At 47.9% G+C, this 18237-nt stretch overlaps 2 non-coding genes and 2 pseudogenes across 2 annotated transcripts; 3 read left to right on the top strand and 1 right to left on the bottom strand.

Moving 5' to 3' along the window:
* Positions 1 to 699: 699 nt before the first annotated feature.
* Positions 700 to 818, top strand: LOC148671526 (5S ribosomal RNA). The gene has a single exon (XR_015938474.1). It is a non-coding gene; the product is annotated as a 5S ribosomal RNA (ribosomal RNA).
* A 537-nt stretch (positions 819 to 1355) lies between these two features.
* LOC148671525 (5S ribosomal RNA) lies at positions 1356 to 1474 on the top strand (annotated as a pseudogene).
* Positions 1475 to 2011: 537 nt separating this feature from the next.
* Positions 2012 to 2130, top strand: LOC148671524 (5S ribosomal RNA; annotated as a pseudogene).
* Positions 2131 to 10336: 8206 nt separating this feature from the next.
* Positions 10337 to 10409, bottom strand: trnaa-cgc (transfer RNA alanine (anticodon CGC)). Its single transcript has one exon. It is a non-coding gene; the product is annotated as a tRNA-Ala (tRNA).
* Between the last annotated feature and the right edge of the window lie 7828 nt (positions 10410 to 18237).

Raw genomic sequence — 18237 nt, 5'->3', positions numbered from 1 at the left:
ATGGGAGCTGTTTTTAATAAGCTGCTGAGTAAAGAATATTTTAATCTTCCTGCTGTCAGTAGTATTTTCAATATAGTTGACCCTTACCTGAATGAAAACAGGGCGTAAAGGAAGGGTTTCAGAAATCAAACAAAGCTTTATTCCCGTGCTTACAGTCTGGGTAATGGGAGACTGCGCTGTTCTGCTTCCTATGGTCATATACGGGTTTTTCGCACGAAGCCGTATTGAACAGTATTTCTCGTGTTGTGAACGTGTGCACACAGCGGTCCCCCGGGTTCCAGTTCGTGCGTAATTACGCATCGATGAAAAACCGGAGGTTTAAAAAAAGATAATTAGCTCACTGATAGTTTGATGTAAAGAGTGTGGAAATATCCACAAGTCGTGGTCTTTAAAATGCATTTGGTTTGACGGCGTTCTGTGCTTCCATTGCGAAGATATGGACAAAAGAATATTCGTTCTTGGTCAAAAAAATGTCATAAAAACGAAAAAGTAAAGGCTGAGAAAGCATCCACAATGTATTTTATACACAAAACAAGCATTCTCGCAACTCTAAGAGGTTTCGTGAAAGCGCTACAGGCGTGCCAAAATCGTTTTCGAACTTCGAGCTAACTTTACCCCGGTAGGGAACCAAAGCAGCGTCGTAAAAGAGGTGACGGAGCTGTCCTCTCAATAAGAAGGGTGCCAGCGAGCCTTGCTCTCGCTTACGGCCACACCCCCTTGAGCACGCCTGATCTTGTCTGATCTCGGAAGTTAAACAGGGATGGGCCTGGTTAGTACTTGGATGGGAGACCGCCTGGGAATACCAGGTGCTGTAAGCTTTTAAGCGCAGGAGGCGCCCTATCCCCGCTCGCTCGCTCATTCCCCTGTTCACACGTGCAGTGCGGCTTGTCCGTCTGTTTATTTGTCAGCTTTGGCGAGACACGGGTGCTTGTGTATTAGCGTGAGCGTTTTTTATTCTGATCAGGAACAGTTTTACAAGTCCGCAAAGGATCGAGGAAAGGTTTATCGCCAGCTGAATAGAGACACAGCGCTTCGGCTGTGGAGACTTGTTCGGCTGGCGTTCGGAGAGTCGCGTTTTTCAGAATTGTATTGAGATCGTTTTCCACAGAGCTCAGATGTCAAAGCACAGCAGCAGCTCTCCACAGCGATCCTCTATAGCGCCCTTTCTCCCGCAGCTCCGTCCTCATTGGAAGGAAGCAAGAGTGAAAGGCTGAAGTGAAATAGAGCGGGGACGAAGGCAGTGAAGAGAGAGAACGTGGGAAGAAGAGAAAAACGCAAGGGAAAAAAAGCAGCGTCGTAAAAGAGGTGACGGAGCTGTCCTCTCAATAAGAAGGGTGCCAGCGAGCCTTGCTCTCGCTTACGGCCACACCCCCTTGAGCACGCCTGATCTTGTCTGATCTCAGAAGCTAAACAGGGATGGGCCTAGTTAGTACTTGGATGGGAGACCGCCTGGGAATACCAGGTGCTGTAAGCTTTTAAGCGCAGGAGGCGCCCTATCCCCGCTCGCTCGCTCATTCCCCTGTTCACACGTGCAGTGCGGCTTGTCCGTCTGTTTATTTGTCAGCTTTGGCGAGACACGGGTGCTTGTGTATTAGCGTGAGCGTTTTTTATTCTGATCAGGAACAGTTTTACACGTCCGCAAAGGATCGAGGAAAGGTTTATCGCCAGCTGAAAAGAGACACAGCGCTTCGGCTGTGGAGACTTGTTCGGCTGGCGTTCGGAGAGTCGCGTTTTTCAGAATTGTATTGAGATCGTTTTCCACAGAGCTCAGATGTCAAAGCACAGCAGCAGCTCTCCACAGCGATCCTCTATAGCGCCCTTTCTCCCGCAGCTCCGTCCTCACTGGAAGGAAGCAAGAGTGAAAGGCTGAAGTGAAATAGAGCGGGGACGAAGGCAGTGAAGAGAGAGAACGTGGAAAGAAGAGAAAAACGCAAGGGAAAAAAAGCAGCGTCGTAAAAGAGGTGACGGAGCTGTCCTCTCAATAAGAAGGGTGCCAGCGAGCCTTGCTCTCGCTTACGGCCACACCCCCTTGAGCACGCCTGATCTCGTTTGATCTCGGAAGTTAAACAGAGATGGGCCTGGTTAGTACTTGGATGGGAGACCGCCTGGGAATACCAGGTGCTGTCAGCTTTTAAGCGCAGGAGGCGCCCTATCCCTGCTCGCTCGCTCATGCCCCTGTTCACACGTGCAGTGCGGCTTGTCCGTCTGTTTATTTGTCAGCTTTGGCGAGACACGGGTGCTTGTGTATTAGCGTGAGCGTTTTTTATTCTGATCAGGAACAGTTTTACAAGTCCGCAAAGGATCGAGGAAAGGTTTATCGCCAGCTGAAAAGAGACACAGCGCTTCGGCTGTGGAGACAAGCCGCCCAGCCCTGTGGTTGAAGCCGATACCCCGGCTTCTCTCCAGACACAGCTGGGTGAGCTCCTCCAGTCAGTACAGGGGGCTCTACTGTACACAGAGGGTGGCGGGGGTGTGGAACAACTCCTTTGTTCGGGGCCTTGGGGCATTCTTGTTGTGAAAGGCGCTATATAAAAAAAACTGAATTGAAATTGAATCTTACAGGTTTGGGTTTTTCAGAGATCTTGTCAGAGATCTTGTCTGACGTGCCCGTTTCAAAAACGTAACGACACTCCTCACGTCCGAGCGCCGCCGGTCTGTGACGTAACGTATGCTTACACAACCATGACGGTTTCATCATGGACAGCACGAAAGCCCGAAAAGTGGTTGACGTTTTAATTTGGCAACGCCACGATGGATCCCAGTTTTTTTTTTATTTTGGAGGCCAAAAAGGACAAAAAAGGAAACGTCCGGAGTGGATCGATGGTCATCTCTGCGGTTGTTCTGATGTTCTGAAAAAACAAAACAAAAAAAAAAACGGCTCGTTTGCCCGGTCGTGTCGTGTTTCCACACCCCACGCAAATCAACTTCTCTTCGCCCCCGGGGGCTCGTCGCCCGCCGCACCCCTCTCACGTGATAGGGGCTTCCCCCGGCTGTGACGTACTTACCCTACCCCCTTCCGCCAACGTCATACCGAAGGTCGCGCTTCGGGCCGCGGCGATGTTGATGGACTGTCTTGTAGCGTGAGAAGGGTTTAAATTTCGACTTAAGGAGTTGGCCATCGTTATATTTCGCGAGGTATCATACGGGGGGAAAAAGAACATTTATATTTATCAACCTACTAGTAATACTGGGTGGATGTCACGTTCCCCAAAGTTCAGTGCCTCTCTCTAATAAAGTAGAAACGTGACATTGAACTCCGTTCGAAACGGGAGAAATCACCAGGACACGATACAACTGACGTCCGGAAAAGAAAAAAAGAGCTCCTATTCCCATTTGTAATGACCCCGTCGTGTTTTTCCCGGTGTGCGCTCATCTTTCGGAGACCCGTTTCTCTCTGGTGTTTTGCTGTTGGAATAAATGCCGAGGTGACCCTTCTGTGTGGAGTCTGCGTGTTCTCTCCAGCTGGTCGTTTCCTACACCGCAGGGGCTGATCGAACCGGGGTCTCCCAATCGTCACAGAAGTGTGTGTCGTTTTGGGTGGTGGTGGGGGAGTGCATCGGGGATACTGCGCCCCGAGGGGATAACCTCTCACCTTGCTCCAGACGAAGGGAGAAGAGCTGTACCTTCACGAGTCCGGGTTGTGAAAACTTCTTCTGGCAGTTCAAAACGTTTCGAAGAGACTACAGCGCTACCCTGTTTTCCATTTCTATCGTGTATTATTATACAATCATAAGTATCTGTACTGATCACAGATCCCCCTCTCACTACCAGGACTGAAGCCCAGTGCAGCACGAATAATAATAATAATTAATAAGTCTGGACTCTCCACTCAGAGCTCTTCCCAGGTCAGGGGGATCCCCTCCAGCCCCCCCAGTGTGCAGCCCCTACCTGGATGATGCTCCAGTCCGCTCAGCACACAGCAGCTCTCAGTGGGGAGGAGAGCAGAGGGATGGAGCCAGTTCAGAGAGGGGGGGTGATAAGGAGGCCATGATGGGTCAAGACCAGGGGGGGAATCAGGCCAGGACACTGGGGTAACACCCCTACTCCTCTCCAGAAACACCCCGGGATTGTTAATGAGCACAGAGAGTCAGGACCTCGGTTTGACGTCTTATCCGAAGGACGGCGCCTGTTTACAGTCCAGTGTCCCCCGTCACTATACTGGGGCATTAGGACCCACATGGACCACAGGGTGAGAGTTCCCCCTGCTGGCCCCACTCACACCTCTCCCAGCAGCAACCTCAGTTTTTCCCAGGAGTCTCCCCTCCAGGTACTGACCAGGCTTCTACCTGCTGGGCTCCAGTGGGGAGGGGGCTGCTAGCTGGGAGCTGCAGGGTGAGATGGCTGCTGGGCAAACGATGGCTAAAGAGCTTCCTAGGACACCCTGGAGTTCGTGGTCAACTTCCTTCTCTTCAGACGGAGGTGGCTTGAAATCTGTCTCGTTTCAAGGAGTATTGGACACGATGCCCCCCCCTGCTTTAGCCCCGCTAACTGGTGGCACGCCGACAACGAGGGCTCTCGGCCTCAATCCATCAACCACAAACTCTCAGGGATGAAAGAGAAAGACAGACCCTGTTCGTTCGTTTCGGGGGGGGGAGGGAAAAAACCAAAAGCTTTTTTTAAAAAACATTTTAATGATGCTTAACAAAAGAACAAAAATTACAATACAGATTAATGTCAAGGGACACCCCCCCCCCCCCCCCATCTTACGATCATCACAGGACCTTAAAATAATACTTAATAATACAAGGTCATGCAGACGATCTGAGGACTCAGGTGGAGATAATGTGAAAGTTTTCCACAGTCCAGTCTGGGGTCCCTCAGCTTCAGTCCAGACTGGGGTCCCTCAGCTTCAGTCCAGACTGGGATCTGGGGTCCCTCAGCTCCGGTCCAGTCCAGTCTGGGGTCCCTCAGCTCCGGTCCAGTCCAGTCTGGGGCCCCTCAGCTCTGGTCCAGTCCAGTATGGGGCCCCTCAGCTCCAGTGCAGTCCAGTCCAGTCTGGGGTCCCTCAGCTTCGGTCCAGCACAGACTGGGGTCCCTCAGCTTCGGTCCAGCACAGTCTGGGGTCCCTCAGCTTCAGTCCAGACTGGTGTCCCTCAGCTTCGGCCCAGCACAGACTGGGGTCCCTCAGCTTCATTCCAGACTGGGGTCCCTCAGCTCCAGTGCAGTCCAGACTGGGGTCCCTCAGCTTCGGTCCAGCACAGACTGGGGTCCCTTAGCTTTGGTCCAGTCCAGTCTGGGGTCCCTCAGCTTCGGTCCAGCACAGCCTGGGGCCCCTCAGCTCCAGTCCAGTCCAGTCTGGGACCCCTCAGCTTTGGTCCAGCACAGTCTGGAGTCCCTCAGCTTCGGTCCAGCACAGACTGGGGTCCCTCAGCTTTGGCCCAGCACAGACTGGGGTCCCTCAGCTTCGGTCCAGCACAGACTGGGGTCCCTCAGCTTCGGTCCAGCACAGTCTGGGGTTCCTCAGCTCCGGTCCAGTGCAGTCTGGGGTCCCTCAGCTTCGGTCCAGCACAGTCTGGGGTCCCTTGGCTCCAGTCCAGTCCAGTCTGGTGTCCCTCAGCTCCAGTGCAGCCCAGACTGGGGTCCCTCAGCTTCAGTCCAGCACAGTCTGGGGTCCCTTAGCTTTGGTCCAGTCCAGTCTGGGGTCCCTCAGCTTCGGTCCAGCACAGCCTGGGGCCCCTCAGCTCCAGTCCAGGCCAGTCTGGGGCCCCTCAGCTTTGGTCCAGCACAGTCTGGAGTCCCTCAGCTTCGGTCCAGCACAGACTGGGGTCCCTCAGCTTTGGCCCAGCACAGACTGGGGTCCCTCAGCTTCGGTCCAGCACAGACTGGGGTCCCTCAGCTTCGGTCCAGCACAGTCTGGGGTCCCTCAGCTCCAGTCCAGTCCAGTCTGGTGTCTCTCAGCTCCGGTCCAGTGCAGTCTGGGGTCCCTCAGCTTCGGTCCAGCACAGTCTGGGGTCCCTTGGCTTCAGTCCAGTCCAGTCTGGTGTCCCTCAGCTCCAGTCCAGTCCAGTCCAGTCCAGTCCTTGGTGGGGAAGGCGACTCCGATCTTAGCTGGCACAGAACCAGGAAAGGAACCTGGAAAGAATATTGTTATTGCAGGTGTGAGGGACACAGACACAGACATCACCATGACATCAAACAGCAAGAGAAGACTCCTCCTTGAATCACAGACACGACCGGGCGGCGTCCCCCTGTCTGCTCACCTGCACCTCCTCTTCTTCTTCTTGTCCTTCCCGGCAGCCTGCTCCTCCTCTCCCTCTCTCTTCCTCTCCTGACACACGGTCTCCGCCGCCTCCATCGGCTCGTCCTTATCATCTGTCTCCACCGACATGCAGCTCAGGGACTTTAAAAAGACGCACCAGCACTTCTGAAGCAGAGACAGGAGAGTCACGTTAAGAGTCGGACTGGACACTCCAGGACATGAACACTGCACTGAGAGAGAGAGGGGTTCATACACACACTGACTGGACACTCCAGTACATGAACACTGCACTGAGAGAGAGAGGGGTTCATACACACACACTGACTGGACACTGGACAGGAGTAAAGAGAGGATCAGAGCATTACCCACCTTCTTTTTCTTCTGTCTCACAGGAGGTGGTGATTGGACCTCCTCCAGCTGGAGTCCGAGGAGGGAGAGAGGGGGCAGGAGAGGGACAGCACAGGGAGAGAAAGAGAGAGACAGGTGAGTCAAGTGTCCCAAGAGTACAGAGACTCTGCTGAGATCACACTCGCAGTGAGTGAGCCTGGGTGTAGCCCACTAATACTGACCCACTGTACACCATAGGACAGAGAAGAGGAGGAGGAGAGAGACACACTGCCTGGACACCACAGGACAGAGAGGAGGAGGAGAGAGACACACTGACTGGACACCACAGCACAGAGAGGAGGAGGAGAGAGACACTGACAGACAGGGCTGACAAGACAGACAAGATGGCGAAACTCCACCACAGACAGGACAGGAGGCAGGGTGGGACCAGCACTGACCTTCTTCCTCTCTCCTGCCGGAGGAGCTGTCTCCACCTCCTCTTCCTCCTGCAAGTCAAGAGACAGGCTGAGAGAGAGACGGGCTGGTGGGACATCGGCGAACAGAGTTGAAGGCAGAGAGCCGGGGAGACAGGCCCAGCTGGGACAACGCAGGACAGACAGAGAGACAGACAGAAAGGAAGGAGAGAGAGACACAAAGATGAAGGCACAGAAAGACAGCAGGCAAAGAGAAAGATTGAGATTGAGGGACAAACAAACCGAGAGAGAGAGCGGAAGGAGAGAGAGAGAGGAAGGAGAGAGAAGGACAGACAGACTGACAGACGGGGCTGAAAGAGAGAGAGACAGAGAGGCAGGGACAATAATTTGGTTTCGAAATTTATTCTGAAAATATACAATCATTCACTCCTGAAAAATATCGAGTTCAAATTATACATTATGTACAATATTGTAATCAACATATGGCTAATCATCAAAAAAAAAAAACTGTACTGGGGGACACAGCTGGCTGTGCTGTTCTGGACAGAACACACTGAGGTCCAGTTTCCACCTCCTGCAGGATCAAACAGCACCTCCACTGGCTCTCCAGTGAACACAGGGACAGACAGAGAGGCTTCAGGCTGCAGGGTGACATTGTCTCTGTGAGCTGAAAGACAATCAGGACAGAGGATGATATAAGAACACACTCTGTCAAGAATATAGAGCCCTCTAGTGATCCTACTGTAGACCTGCTCACCACCCACAGTGACGATCACAGTGCTGATACTGCTTCCATTAAGGTCCCTCACTGTGTAGTTGCCCTGATCAGCTGGAGTGAGGGAGCGGAGTGTCAGAGAGCTGTTCTGCACTGACACTCACTGTTCGTACCTGGGGCCAGGGAGCCCTGCGCTGCTCAGTAAGACTATACGATTCTGGACAGATCGTGCAGGATCAAACAGCACCTCCACTGGACCAGCAGTGTGGAGGGGGGAGACAGAGAGGCACCAGGCTGCAGGCTGTGGACTTCTGAGTGAGCTGAAAAGGGACAGGTAGAAACATGTTGAATATTTAGTTTTACAACAATGCCTTGAGTTTGGACTGCGATCAGCTTCATTTTGTATTTCAGCTGTGAAAATGCAATTTCAAAAATGCACGCCACAGTCATGTTAGGTTCAAGTTACAGTTGCATCACAACTCAATACATTTGCAATTCACTTCTGAGATAATTGTTCCTGGTGTTTGTGTTGTGTATGCCTTGCAATGGAGGGGTGAGAAATAATGGACTTATTACATTATAATGAATAATAATTGCTTACACTTATATAGTGCTTTTCTGGACACTCCACTCAAAGCGCTTTGCAGGACATGGGGACTCCCCTCCACCACCACCAATGTGCAGCATCCACCTGGATGATGGGACGGCAGCCATAGTGCACCAGAACGCTCCCCACACACCAGCTATGAGTGGGGAGGAGAGCAGAGTAATGAAGCCAATTCATAAATGGGGGTTATTAGGAGGCCATGATTGGTAAGGGTCAATGGGAAATTTGGCCAGGACACTGGGGTAAAACCCCTACTCTTTTCGAGAAACACCCCGGGATTTTTAATGACCACAGAGAGTCAGGACCTCGGTTTTACGTCTCATCTTAAGGACGGCACCTGTTTACAGTTTTTCCAGTGTCCCCGTCACTATACTGGGGCATTAGGACCCACATGGACCACAGGGTGAGAGTTCCCCCTGCTGGCCCCACTAACACCTCTTCCAGCAGCAACCTTAGTTATTATTGTGAAGAATGAAAGAATATTAGGAACATGAAAAGGTTGAATGTTTTAAATGCGTTTTTTTACTGAAACATCCGCTACAGAGATGCGCACACACGTCATTACAAACGCACACCCGCACAGAGACGTCCTCAAGCGCCTTGTTCACAATTATGGGCTCCAATAGGAACAAAAAACGCCAGCCTGACAACTCGAGCATTCAAACCAAGAACCCAACACGTACTTACGTTGGCAGCCTGTGCAGAAAAGCAGAAAGAACCACAAGCCTTCTCTATTGGGAGGAAAAACACACACTCCCTCTCTCACACTCCTGATTTCCTTAAATAGCTCATTCTTCATCTCTGGCTCCTACATACAGTATAGCAGCGCTCAGTCTGCTTTGAATAAGCCATAAATCTAAGATTTGTTTTATCTGTTCCTCTTGTCTAGGCCTAGAGCTGCTTTTCATAAAAGAGCTGTTTGCATAAATAGCTAGGGTTACAGCTGAAGACACCAGCTTCATCCCCCAGTGTGTTATACGTCGGGAGCAAGAGAAGAGGGCCAGGCCGTGCCTTTTCATAGATTTTTCTTCTGAAAAGTCAGTTTCTCAGAGGCAGATTTAGCCCCTCATGCAGTGTAGAGAGATAGACACGCCCGCGCGCGCACAGTTAGAGCTGCACCCTCACACAGAGTCAGACCCGCACAGACACGTCCTCTTGTTTAAACAAATACACAAACCTGACGGCGCTCACAATGATCCAGACACACACACACACACACACACACACACACACACACACACACACACGACATCAGTAGTCACTCTCGCACACTGGACCCCAGCTCAGTCCTCACCTCCAGCTCCTGCAAACCGCTTCGAACAAACTGCATTAAGAAAATTAGGTTGCGTTCCGATAGCAGGCCATCCTGGGCACCAGTGTGAGTTACACACTCATTTGTAAAAGCCCTTCCGCATTGTCGGGCATGCTTCACAGTGCTGGACCTGGGGTGTGGGTGCTGTCTGTGTGGAGTTTGCATGTTCTCTCCCGGGTCTGTGGGGGTTTCCTCCAGGTGCTCCAGTTTCCACCCACAGTCCAGGGACAGGCTGCCACTTTCACTGGGCAGTGCACCGTCACCGTGGCAGCATGGCGGGTCGGATCTGATTTCAGTCTATTTCCTTTTTTAGAGATCCTGTAACCAGGACCTGTTCACTGCCACGACGGACACAAGGAACAATAAAGCCGAAGTCTTGTTTCCCACAAGAAACAACAAAACCGAAGTATTGTTCGATGTGCCGGTACAAACTTTTAGGTTATATAGTCCTTCCTTGCTGCTTCAGACGTCATTCGGTGTTATGGTAAGGGGGGGGTCGTGGTATTTGGCCAGTTAAGAGACCCTGGCCAAATGGTCAGTTTAAGATTATGCCCCCTCGCATCTGGAATCCTTATCAGTTAACCCCCTTTCCTGCCATAAACCCCTGTTGCTTAGAAGTCTAATTTTCAGGCAGAACTGACTTAAGTTAACCCTATTTACATCTTGTCTCTTACTTCAGCCCTCTTCCATTTGCTAGTTAAAAGTTGTTCAACCCATTTGTATGCGACAAAAGAAGCCGGTCTGTTTCCGCCCGGTTTCGAACCGAGGGCCTTTCGCATGCGAGGCGAACATGATAACCACTACACTACAGAAACGGTGGTAAGACGTGCCCAGCGGCCCAGTGCTGAGCTTCGCCAATGCGTTTCAGCTGCTTCCAGTGCCTTTATTGGAGTGCGCTGATGGACCGTGCTCTCTCTCCAGAGACCAGCACGCCTGTCATGGATGGAGCAGGAAAGGCGGCGCCACATTCTACAGCCCTTTCCACGCAATCGACGAAATCGGGCTACTGAAGTGGAGAAAACCGCCTCTCCAGAAAGTGCAAATATCATCTTGGAGAGTATAAATCCTATTGCCGAAGGTCAGCCCTGTCTACCAGAGTAACCCTCCCACCTCCTGCAGCGATGATCAGCTCGTCTCACACGCGAGAAGTCTTCTGTTGGAAACAAGCGCCTCCTCTTCTCGTGCGTTTTGCACGTTCGAGTGGTTTTAATGCGGCTCCTTCGTACACGGTGCTGATCTTTTGGAAAGCAGGAGGCAAAACTGACACATTCCCATACCGGGAGTATGGAGTTTTCAACCCGGGGTGCCTGGGAGAAAACCAGGAATCCTAACCGCTAGACCATATGGGAGCACACAACCCCGCTGTTCCGGGCATCATGCAAGCAAACTACATAAATATGAGAAAACACGCAAGAGAGTTGTCACTCAGAGTGTCGAAGGGTCGATGTATACTGGGGCTCAGTTGAAATGCAACGTCAGGACTTTTCCGAATTATGTCACACGAAGAGAGCACAGCCTTTTCCGCCCTGCCACGTGTGTATCGGTAACTTGCCGTGATCGTATAGAGGTCAGTACTTTGCGTTGTGGCCGTCCTGATGTACCCCGGTCTCCCGCGTAACAGGTGGGGATACTCGCCACTATACTAACGAGGAAGACATCGCTCTCTGCTTAGTGTGCAAAACACTTACTTGCAGCATTGTGGGTGCTGTGGTTTAAATGCTATTGGTTTGTGAACAGAATACCCCTATCCCAGTGCATTGTGCCACATTAAATAAAAGCACGAGAAAAAGAGATTCAGAATGCAAAGCTGTGTCAGTGTTCTGTGTAAAAAATCGGTTTGAACATCATGGGAGCTGTTTTTAATTAGCTGCTGAGTAAAGAATATTTTAATATTCCTGCTGTCAGTAGTATTGTGAATATAGTTGACTCTTACCTGAATGAAAACAGGACATAAAGGAAGGGTTTCAGAATTCAGACAAAGCTTTATTCCCCTGCTTACAGTCTGAGTAATTGGAGACTGCGCTATTCTTTTGCCTATGGTCATATACGAGTTTTTCGCATGAAGCCGTATTGAACAGTATTTGTCGCGTTGTGAACTTGTGTATACAGCGGTCCCCCGGGTTCCAGTTAGTGCGTAATTACGCATCGATGAAAAACCGGAGGTTTAAAAAAAGATCATTAGCTCACTGATACTTTGATGTAGAGGCTGTGGAAATATCCACATGTCGTGGTCTTTAAAATGCATTTGGTTTGAAGGCGTTCTGTGCTTCCGTTGCGAAGATATGGACAAAAGAATATTCGCAATCGGGCTACTGAAGTGGAGAAAATCGCCTCTCCAGAAAGTGCAAATATCATAGAGGTAGAGGTAGGGAGAGAGGAGGAGTACAAATTCAAGCAGAGGCCTGAGTGGAGCACTGTCGTATGGCCCTGACATCAATCCCTCAACTCTCTGCATAAAGCAGTGTCTTATGGCCATGACATCCCACCCCCACCACTCTCAATGGAAAGCACTGTCGTATAACCATGACATCCCACCTCCACCGCTCTCTGCGAAAAGCAGTATCGTCAGGCCCTGACATCCCACCCCCACCACTCTCTGCATAAAGAAGTGTCGTATGGCCCTGACGCCCACCCCTCCACTCTCTGCGTTAAGCTGTGTTGTCAGGCCCTGACATCCCACCTCCTCCATTCTCTGTGTAAAGCAGTGTCATATGGCCCTGACATCCCGACCCCGCCACTCTCTGTGTAAAGCAGTGTCATATGGCCCTGACATCCCACCCCCACCACTCTCTGCGGAAAGCACTGTCATATAGCCCTGACACCCACCCCTCCACTCTTTGAATAAAGCAGTGTCGTCAAGCCCTGACATCCCACCCCCGCCATTCTCTACGTAAAGAAGTGTCATATGGCCCTGACACCCACCCCTCCACTCTCTGCGTTAAGCTGTGTTGTCAGGCCCTGACATCCCACCCCCGCCACTCTCTGTGTAAAGCAGTGTCATATGGCCCTGACACCAATCCCTCCACTCTCTACGTAAAGAAGTGTTGTATGGCCCTGACACCCACCCATCCACTCTCTGCGTTAAGCTGTGTTGTCAGGCCCTGACATCCCACCTCCGCCACTCTCTGTGTAAAGCACGGTCGTATGGCCCTGACATCACACCCCCACCACTCTCTGCGTGAAGCACAGTCATATAGCCCTGACGACCACCCCTCCATTCTTTGCATAAAGCAGTGACGTCAAGCCCTGACATCCCACCTCCGCCACTCTCTACGTTAACCCCTGTTAACTCGCTTGCTGAATGATCTCTCAAGAAATCCCTGGTGAGATTCAACAGGTGTTTTCTTCAACAGCCACTAAAAGTCTGATGACCTTCTCTGGATTTCCTGAATATGATGTAAAATTAGTTCAAATCATTTGGTAGTTAACAGAACAAAATGCTTTGGAGGTACATTTAAAACAGCAGAGCAACACTGTAGCACTTCGTGTGTGACTGAATTTAATTGTGTAAACCTGGCTCTCTATGAACACGAGCAAAGAGTTCTCACTCAACAGAAGATTGCGATGTGAGCACAATAATATAAGACATCTGGTGATGCCAGGGATTGAACTCAGAACTTCATACATGAAAAGCATGCACTTTACCACTGAACTACATCCCTTATGGCACAGATGGTGGAACTGACTTAAAGATGTGCATATGTTCACTGACCACAATCCACCCTTCATGAATAATTGAAATGAATAATTTATTTTTATATCCAGTCACAGCGACGGTGGTTGATTCTTCAACGGGGGAGAGCGTTTTTCTACCTCCTTACTCGACTGTCTTTCAATTATGTTTTCTTTGAAATCTTTTTGCATCTTTTAAGTGCTTGCGATTAAATTACGCATAGAAAAACAGCAGTACAGTTGATGTTCATGGACCGATGCACACAACTCCAGTGATAAAGCCCTGTCTGTAAATATTGTAGAAGAACGTTAAAGGGCGAAACAACGCTCCAACCACGGGAATGGTAACAAGAAGGATCGTGTTCTTATTTAATATGTGCTTTTGAATTGCCTTGTCAATACACACAGGCTTTAGAGATGGACAAATAATTTACAGTGGTGTTTGTAAACAAAGATGGAACATGTTTTTTTCTATACCAGGAAGAAAGGAGCAGACTCTTAAACTTTAAGAGACAGAAACAACACCTCATCACAGCTAACACTAATTAAAACAACATCACAACAGAAGAGTGAAGCCTTGAGTGAATCAAATTAGTTTTCATTGGTCGTCTGTGTCTTCATAACTTTGTAGGTGAGAGAGAGGATTGCGAAAATGTGCGGGTGCTTCTTAGAAGTGTGTTGGTAGTACAGGTGACTTCCAAATAATTGAGCCGGGTTTTAATCCCGGCCAGTGCATCCCCAAAACTTTTCAAGATAATCTGTTATCCGGTAGCACATCTCCTGAAACTAACATTCGAGGTAGGAAGCGTGCTCTTAAACACCAAAACACTCAAAAAGGAAGAAGCAGATCTCTGTACACAAGACAGTAGTGCGATATTAGAATTTCTGAGTTCTTGATGGATTCAGGCTCCTTCTCAGAGGTCCTTGCTCGCCAAATAACTTTACATCTGAGGAAGAGCACCACGGAAAAAAAACCCAACTCAACAAGCGAGCGTGTTGGTTGCTCTTGCTCTTAATGCAAGGAGCTGTTTTTTTTTCCTCGCAATAATCATTATTAACCAAAAACAGCAGCACAGGTAAGTCGCATTTGTGATTATGTCACTTCTCTGCTTCAGCAAGGTCAATAAAAGACTCTGAAAGTAGTAAAGCAAAACTGAACTCAAAATCATATTAGGAATTCTGAGCGATATCTCCATACAGGTAATCCAATAAGAACGTTGAAATATTTGAATATAATCTCTCTATATATTTTGCTGCTTTTTACCCGGAGTAAAACTATTGGATTGAAGGAATGCTAACCGCTGGGTTAAAATGTATAGTTGTTATTTGGAGAAATCTGTAAACTCGTGATCTTATATGTTTTAAAAGACAGCACAGGGAAAAACGACAGTGCTGATTATTTTCCAGAGACAGAGCACTGATGACCTCTCCGAGCTGATTGATAAAGCCCACCCAGTGGATAGTCTAGCAGAACGTCAAAGAACATTCACCTTTGTATCCAAAGAAACGACAGGAACAACATCAGGAAGCACAATCAATTCCCCTTTTAAATCTTTCCTGTAAGGTATGCTATGTGAATCCATGAAGTTAATCCTCTGATCTCTTTTGATCACGAACAAAGTATTTCTGATGGAGCGCTATGTTCAAAGATTTAATAAGCTTTACCCCTGCCAACGATTCGGCGTGAAGAATTAAAAGTTTCACAGACAAAAGCAGCTCACCACCACAGCCAATATTAAATGTACTTGCCGGTACACTATCATGTGCACTGCCTCAAAAGTGATCTCGGCAGACGTTGTTCCCTACATAAAGCTGAACGTGCCATAGAGAATTTCTGTTGAGAAAACAAAATATTTTTTCTGCCTTGATGTTAAGCCTGTCTTTTAGAAAGTCTATCTCTAAACACCTCCCGCAGCCTAACAAAAAGCGCTTTTACTGATTGTATTGCAGGTCTTAAAACATTAACATTTGGCAGCAGTGGAATTCAAACCCACGCCCCCAGAGAGACTGGAGCCTAAATCCAGTACCTTAGACCACTCAGCCACGCTACCTTCCTCCATACCCATCTTCCTCACATTGCCGGCTTGGACTAGGGGGGGCTTCAGCTCTTGTCGTCAGATCTAATGATATCATGACATGTGGAAGTGACTGCACCTTCATCTTCCAAGATGCTTTCAATAACACAAACGCTACTTTCACTGGCACAAACACAGCAATAATGAAGGTGGTGGGATTCATCCTTTGTGCTGTTTGTAGGGGTGCAACTCTACGGTGATCTGCTGACTTGAAGAGCAAAAATCAAAATCCTCTGCTATTACTGTTGCTTTTTTCATAGTTTCTTCAAATCCTTCATTTGAACGTAGATTTTGAAGGATATTGATGATAATACCACATAAATTGTGGTTTTCTTGTGATCGCCAATTTTATTCAAATAACAGCCTTTTTTACAGTTCCTTGCGTGTTTCACAAGGTATAATAGCCCCCTTCGCATCCTCAGCTAACATATTTTAAAATTACAATAGCTTATACAGCATGCATGTTTACATTTATATTAAAATTAAAGTAAATATACAAGAATACATACAGTGCTAACCCAATAATTCTTGTCAGGTTCTCCAACAAATCTGCGTTGTTATTTTAACATGTTTCAGCTGAGGGTGCAACAGGAGTAAAAATGAATTTTCCCGCCAGCCATTCAAAGACCAAATTCCATGAGTGAACATTATTTTCTCAGATGTTGCCGGAATTGGACTTTGCCGGTGGTATTGAATTATGTCCACAACTGTTGTAGTAGTTCCTTCTTGAAATTCGACACGTACAAAGCACTCGTAATATCATAGATGTTAAAGTTCGCTGAGTCTATTCGAGTCATGGTGTGTATCCCTGCCTATCATTGGGAGACGGGTAGCTTTTTTACACTCAGATTCCAATCTTCAATGCTTTGTGTGAGAGCTTACATAACTTTCATTTTCTCACAATTTCTGACGATTGTTCCAAAGGGGCACCCTGTCAATTCCGAATACTTTTCAAAAATCTGCCTGCATGTTTGATTATTGTCATTTCATTTAGAAAAAGTTCAATATTGATCATAACTAAAGAAAATAATGATCACGAACAAAAAAGGGATAAAGATGCAAGTCGATCTTGAATCAGAGCTGGGTGACACGGGCTTCTGTTCTGATATGGTTGTATGAGAAACAGGAGGAATCGCCAATCTCCTATAGAACATGAGTTGAATCAGGAGTGAGACATTTAGTATACTCGTGCATATGTCAACGCCTGACCTACATCGTAAAACTAACATTAAGTTGTCAGAGACATTCATTTATATACAAACAAGAGACAGACCAAGTAATAATTCTACATTAGTTCAGGTGGGTAAACCTGAACTAACTAACTAATAAACCTTTTAATAACTCTACATTAACGTGTCCTACATTGATCAGACTAATTGACATGGTCGGATTCAGAGCCTGTGCAGTTCGTGCTAATTACAACAAGGACAGTTCTGATCCCTCATCACCGAACTGAACACAAGTTCAGCTGTTCTCCAGTTTTGTTACGCATGGTTTTTCATTGCAATTGAGTTCAGAGCTGGAGCTGATCTCCAGACAGTACAGTGTTTTGGGTAAGTTGTCGAAATTCGCATGAGGCTGCAGACAACTTACCCAAAGTGTTTTCTATAGCTTTCAGGTGGAGTTCATTTATATAAAAGAACGTAAGTGGTATAAACGCAACAAGCCAGACGGCAGTCCAACTTATAATTTTCTGACGCGAGGCCTGACGCGTTATTCATTATGCCACTGACCCTGCTATTGTAGTGCTAAAAAAACACGTTTTCTACATTTATGTCTGTTCACTCTAAAAACTCTAAAAAAGACAAAGGGTTTGTGTGTCGCGCTAAAATTCCGCTTCATTTCGAATGCAAATAAAAACCGTTTTGTTCCAAGAAATCATAGATTTGTCACATCCTTCATACTATACTTCTCTCTTGTATTAGTAAAGCATTTTGATTTAAACTGAACAATATATGAAAGGTTTCATCTATATACTTACACATAATAAGTATACGAATAAATACTCGGAAGAAGCCGCAGCTCAGGTATTAGAGAGATTTAAAATCGGATCGGAGGATTTAGAGTCCAGACTGCAAACCAACAGCTTACACAGGTCTTTTATAGAACCGTTTTGATTCCCTTTGCTTTGTCCCTGTGATGTCATTGTCCTGCTCGCAGCCGAGCCCGACACACGTCTGTTTTTTTGTCGCTGGGCGCACACCCTGCGGTCCATGCGGGTCCTAATACCCCAGTACAATGAAGGGGACCCTAAACGGTAAACAGGTGCCGTCCTTCGGCTGAGACGTAAAACCGAGGCCCTCTGTGATCATTCAGGAGAATGGTGGTGGTGGAGGGGAGTCCCCATTACCTGTAAAGCGCATTGAGTGGAGTATCCAGAACAGCGCTATATAAGTGTGCGCAGTAATAATAATAATAATAATAATTATTATTATTATTGTAATGTAAAATGCAATAAAAAATAAAAAAATATCAAACTTTGATTCAAAATAGATTAATATAAAAACTGAAAAGCTATTGCTTTTTTCAGGGCTATAGCTGTAGCTGCGAGAAGGTTAAAAGCGCACAAGTGATCTGTCTTTCGTCAAAGTAATTGCCGGAGCAGTAAGACGCAGAGCACCATCCAGCAGCTGTAGACGATGTTCGGGGAAGAGCTAATTCTGTTTTTAGCACAGGGAGTGAGAATGAGCTCAGTCCGGCTCCGAGCAGAATCCATCCTGGTTTGGTTACAGTGCGCCTGAGGATCTTTGGATCGCAACGTAAAAAAAACAATTGCTCACATCGTGTGACTTCCACGACAGGAAGGAAAGATATCACTTAAAAAAATCAGAACTGAAGATTTGGATCCGGGGCCTCAATTTGATCAAATTATTAAAATAATAATTATTAAAATATC

This window comes from Lepisosteus platostomus, chromosome 5 (genome assembly GCF_059453375.1).
Source record: "Lepisosteus platostomus isolate fLepPlt1 chromosome 5, fLepPlt1.hap1, whole genome shotgun sequence".
In the NCBI taxonomy this organism is placed as follows: Eukaryota; Metazoa; Chordata; class Actinopteri; order Semionotiformes; family Lepisosteidae; genus Lepisosteus; species Lepisosteus platostomus.
This window is presented reverse-complemented; position numbering and strand designations above follow the sequence as displayed.